The sequence below is a fragment of the Dama dama genome, chromosome 30 (assembly GCF_033118175.1).
Source record: "Dama dama isolate Ldn47 chromosome 30, ASM3311817v1, whole genome shotgun sequence".
In the NCBI taxonomy this organism is placed as follows: domain Eukaryota; kingdom Metazoa; phylum Chordata; class Mammalia; order Artiodactyla; family Cervidae; genus Dama; species Dama dama.
The window spans coordinates 14,691,582-14,697,650 of record NC_083710.1 but is presented as its reverse complement, the minus strand read 5'-3'; positions in this window follow the sequence as shown (position 1 = coordinate 14,697,650).

Genomic DNA, 6,069 nt, shown 5'->3' with positions numbered 1-6,069 from the left:
GAAAAAAAAAAAAAAAATGTGGTCTTCTCCACTTATTTAGGGGCTGGGAGTGGGGTGGGGAGATGGGGCAGGGCTCAAGACCCAAAAGGATATGTGCTTAGTTGTAATATTTGGGAGTTGGGTTCTTCCATGCTAGAGACTCAGGGCATTGCCTTATTGGATGAGCTCTCTTGGAAGCCATCTGCTTCCTGGGATGCATTTCTCAGACTGAAATAATCTGGAATTGTCTGAGGTCTTGGGCATTATGGTTCTAAGGAAAGCTTTGTGAGGTAACATCTGAAAATTAAGGGACAAAAAGAGAACTTTGTATTGCTTTTGGAGATTCTTTGTACAAAAGAGGGTTCAAGGGCCAGTTCTCATATAACTTGAATGATTCTTCCATATTTGCAAGAAATCTGGGGCTTAACAGGCAGATTAATTTCTGAAACTCCTTGAGAGTCCAAACCTTCAACTTTGTTTTTCTTAGTAGTGCCTGGCATGATGTTTGATATGTAGCAGATACATAAATTTAGTGTACTTGTGTTATATCTATGAAATGCTATGAGTTTTCTGGAGAAAATTCTTTTTTGGCATTAAATTGTCTAATCAGTCCCAGATGAATTTACAGAGGAGGCACTTGTGCTTTTCTTTCTCCTGTTGGACACCTTCATAAGGGTCAGTAGAAGACTCCTACCTCATAACTTCATTCCAAAGGCAGCTCAGAAGATTAGAACTGGACTTAACAATCAATTCCTCTCACTCTCTCCCAAACCCTACTTAAAAAAAAATTAACTATTTTTTAATGGAATGAATATAAGATAAGCAAAATTAATTTTCTTTTGTCTCATCATAAACTTTTACTTTCACGACTCTAAGACCACAAGAAAAGCAAATGGCAGTGATAAAATGATAGCCTATTATAAAGCCCTTAGAGCACATGTTAGACTTGTATTAAGTCATATCAATGACTTAATGCAATTTTTATCTTGAAGCCTGAAACTTGTAAGAAAATGACATTTTATTTTTTTTTGAGAAAGAAATGTGAAAATAAAAACCACTGAAAGTTTGTAGTACATCAGTGCAATCTGAAAACCTTGCAGATATGTGTGCTTCTGTGCTTTTGAATGCCTTTATCATCTGGTCTTGGACTCCTTTCATTTGATGTTCAGAAGTTCTCATTGATAGGACTGGCTCCTTAAATGCTGGACTCTGCCCCTTTTAATAAATGATTAAATGTGATTTGAAAAAGTGTTGTCTTTTGTGTTTTTTCACTCTTTTATTTTATTACCAAGAAACCTCTGACCAGTCCACACTTTGCTGTGAGGTTCAGAGAATGGTTTCCTCCCAAAAGCCAGGACACCTAAGAGCAGAGAACATCAGTAGCTTTTAAGACTCCAAAGTCCGGGCCGGCTCTTTAGTTTTCATTTCCCTTTAAAATCCATTCTCTCTGGCAGCTTTTGTTGTATGAGCCTGCACTCTTTTCCTCTGGGATATAACCTTATGTACTTATTAATTTGCATGACTGATCTGATTATTTCCAATGTTAGACTGTGTTTGTGTGGCTTATGCTCCTTTTCCGATTGAGCTATTAACCTGGGTCAGAAGCTGCCAGATCGTCCCCCAAATAGGATGTCTTGGATAGAGAGCAGAGAGCTTAACTGGCCTCACTGGGGAAAGAAATATTTTTACTAAAAAAAATGTGTTGGGGCACGAGTGACCTAGAGCTGAAAGGACACATAGGCTGAGAGAGAGGAGTGAGTGTAACTGAAAGGCTTATTTTTAATCCACACCAAGCGTTGTGAGTATTTTTAGCAAGATTTTTTTGTATCTTTCAGGGCTGAGCATAGAGACAGGTATGGCCTTCAAAATGCAACAAGATATGAAGATAAAGACAGGTATGTCATGTGAGATAGAAGTTAAAAACAGTGATGTTATATTTAATCTGGCTCTAGGCAATTTTCCAGATGAATGTTTTTACCGAGCACACAGGATGACCTCTGAAGATTCAGGAAAGGAGGCAGGAAGCCAAGGTAATGCTAGCAAACAGCTCCTTATTTAAAAGGCAACAGAAGCGTTTGCATGAAAATACTGCTCTAACCCTTCTTGCCACTGGACCTAGTGTGATCAGCCTGCAGGAAATCTCCCTGCTGGGTAGGTTGAACAACCTAGGGATTCTGGATCAAGGGTTTACTGCAATGCAGCTACACAATGGAAATTTTAGCTGAAGCTCACCAGCCAGCATCCTTGGGGGGGAAGGGGGGAGGGGAGTGTATTGTATATTTAAATCCGCTTAATTGAGAAGCAATTTACATGCAATAAAATCTGCCATTGGTAAGTGTGTGATTAAATGAGTTTTGACAAATGTATACAGTTGTGCGAAGGCTATGATAATTACCACAGAAAACATTTCCATCATCTCTCGAAGGTTCTCTGGCGCCCTTTCGTAGCCAGCTCTTCCCCTCAGCTCCTAGCCCCTGGCAACTACTGAGCTGCTTTCTGTCTCTGTGGAGCTGCACCATAGAAGCATTTTGAGTCTTCGGTTTCTTCGGTTTCCTCTTGAAAAAGAAAACTAATGGGGTCAAATTAGTTTGATATCCAGGGGATAGCTGGACATTATCAGTGGTTCTCGGGGTTCCCTGTGTTTTCTTATTTGGAAGGAGGTTGCACAGAGGATTGTGAAGAGCTATGGTGAGCTCCTGCCTTTATAACTGTTCTCTAGTGGATGGCTTGAAATTGGCATGCAGAGGGATCTAGCTCAGAGCGTCAATCAAGCCCACCTGGCCTCACCCCCCAAGCTTGGAAGTTGGCTTTCCACTGTTATGCCTGATGTCCAAATCCCCGAGCGGGAAGAGAGAAGGCTTCCAAGACAATGCAACTCTCAAAAAAAGGGAAGTTTATTACTGACTCGAGCCAGGGCTTTCTGCCACAAACATCACAGTGGTGCAGGGTCAGAAAGCGCTGAGCTCAAGCTTGTTACACAAATTTATAAGATATGCATAAGCGGTTAGTAGCTGGCTTAAGCGGATTGGTTACATGTTTGCAAAGCAATTCTATTGGTACAGACTTTCGCGGGCTTTTTTTCAAACCTGGGCGTTCGTGGGCTTTTCAGCTCTCCCTTTGTTTCTTACTGGGCGCATATTGACTGGCTGGCTCCAGGTCAATCTTACCATTTCGGGGGAAGCTAAAACTTAGGTCCAGGGCGCCTGTCATGGTATTAACCCTGGCAGCCTCACATTCCCCCCTGTCTTGTTGTTTCTGTAGAGGAATCTTTCTCTTCATCCTGGGCTACCATCTGATATTGCTGCCTCAATACCATAATCTGAATGGTATTTAGACGTTCTTTAATAAATGACATTAGCCGGTTTAAAATACAAGGGCCAAATGTAAGTGTTAATAATAGCACTATAAGCGGGCCCAGGAGGGTGGAAACTAAGGTGGTCAGCCAGGGGAAGCGTTGAAACCAAGACTCAAACCATCCCTGTTGGGCCTCCCGTTCCCTCTTTCGTTGTGCCAGCCCTTCTTTCACTTTTGCCATAGATTCTCTTACCACTCTTGTATGGTCTGCATAGAAACAACATTCTTCTCCCAGAGCCGCGCAGACCCCACCCTGTTGGAGAAAAATCAAGTCTAATCCTCTCCTATTCTGCAAGACCACCTCAGACAAGGAAGTCAGAGACTTCTCTAAGTGGCTGATTGATTCTTCTATGCGAGTTATATCTTCATCTATGGCGGCTCGTAGGGAGGAAAATCCTTGGCCTTGCAGAGACAGTGAAGCTATTCCTGTCCCTGCTCCTGCCAGCCCAAGACTGAACAAGGCTGCCATGGTGATCGCACTGATTGGCTCTCTCTTTTGTCTTAGCAATTCCCGGTCCCAATGTGAGTACATAACCTCTTCAGAGTGGTATAAGATTTTTGGCATTACAGCAACCAGGACACAGAATTCTTGACTCTGGTTAAAAACCTTCACAGTTAAACATGGGGTTAGCCCAGTATGTGAACAAATCTACCAACCCCCAACCTCTGGCACAATCCAATTTTTGCTGTGTAAGCATAGGTTACTAATAGTCCGGGCACAGAGGGGAGTTTTATCACGTGGCACTGTGCCCAAACAGAGTCCCTGTCCCCAAACTTCATTCATTGTGAGGCCAACCTTGCATTCTTCCCATTGGCATTGGGGTGGGTTATGGCCTGAAGACAAGTGGCAAGAGACATTGAGGCCTATGGCCTCATAGAAGGGTGGGTGAAGATTATAACAAAGCCAACAGGACTGGGTCGTATTAGGGTTGGTATGGTTTAAGACCATAAAGGCTGCATTCACTAAGGCCCATAGGGCGTCCTGAATTGCTGAGCTGATGGTAACAGCCAGAGAGCCAGGGGTTTCCATCAGTTTGCCTCTGAGGCTCAGGGTAGAGGAGATGTTAAATGTTCCCGGCAAGCTTGGTCTGAAGGTGGTTGGCTTAGGGGTCGCCTTGTGCCCCTGTAATGTTTTGACCAGACTGGGACCTAAACTATGTACCTGCACCGGCTCAATAACCTGTATAATGATTAAAAGCTCACCTGGGTAGGCGAGGCCGGGCCAATTTACGTGAAGCTGAAAACCCCAAGTCAGTCCTGAGGTCCAGCGGTTTTCTTTTTTCGCCCATTCCTGGTTAAATTGTACTCGTACCTGAGGCCCCTGGTGTCTACGGTCCTTGAAGGTGAAGCTAACTAGATCTCTGTTTCTGACATCCCACCTCTGGGGTCCATCACAAGAGGTCACAGAACTCCAGCTCCTGCAATAATAGCTTTCTATGCCACCACAGGTTTTCCAGTTATTACTTATGTTGCCCGGGCAAGCCCAGAACCCCAACCTATGGTTTTTTTATCCCATCCCTATAGTACTTATCATAGAGACCGTCCTGCTTTGCGAAGAGGCTTGAGAGGTCGAAGTTCAGGTCCAGCCGCCAGGTGTTTGGAGGGTGGATTCCTGAGGTCTCATTGAGCAGCTCATGAGTTTGCCCGTCGTTGAGTTTCCATGTGATCTTAGCAGGTTGATGGGGGTTATGACTGGTCGCTCCTGGGTCGATGAGAGAGAATTAGGAGGCCTCCCGGTGGACGAGTTTCAGTTTCAAAGGATTTGACGGGTGAGGACTCGCCTTTCATTCTGCTCGCGCTTTTTCCTGTTCTTCTGGTGTGGCTTGCCGCACGTGATTGCAGTGAACCCAGGGTCCAATCCCGTCGACCTTGACAGCGGTAGGAGTGGTAAGAAGAACAACATAAGGGCCTTTCCATCTAGGTTCTAATACTTTAGATTGGTGTCGTTTTACCCAAACCCAATCACCTGGGCCAATATTATGTGAGGGGAGGGCCCTCTTGTTTTGGCCCTCGTGTATCTCTCGAATCAACTTCTAAACATGGTTATGCACCTTACTTAATGCCATCAGAGTTTGCTGGAATTGTCCCAAAGTAGGGGGTGGCAGGCATTTTCCTTCGAAAATAGGATACACAGGAGGGGGTCTTCCATACAGAATCTCAAAAGGAGTAAGATTCAGCTTATAAGGGGTGTTACGCGCCCGAAAGAGTGCGAAGGGAAGGAGGGTCACCCAGTCCCCGCCAGTCTCTATTGCCAACTTTGTCAAAGTTTCTTTTAGGGTCCGATTCATTCTCTCAACCTGTCCTGAGCTCTGGGGATTATATTCACAATGTAACTTCCATTTCGTCCCCAGAGCTTGGGCCAGCCCTTGTACAATCTGGCTCACAAAGGCAGGTCCGTTATCAGAGCCTATAGTCACTGGCAGCCCGTACCTAAGCATTATCTCCTCTAAGATCTTTTTAGCAACCACTATTGCTGTCTCTCCCTTAGCGGGGAAGGCTTCCACCCACCCTGAGAAGGTATCTACCAGAACCAACAGATAGTGATACCCGTACTTGCCTGGCCTTCCCTCAGTGAAATCTATTTCCCAATGTTGCCCTGGCTCTTCCCCTCGGTACCTCGTTCTCGAGTGCTGCTTCTTTTCTGCCCTCATCAGCTGGCACGCTTCGCAGGCTTGAATTATCTCTCGTACAGTTGCATTTTGTCGAGGGAACCTCAGGCAGGCCGTCTGGAGAAGT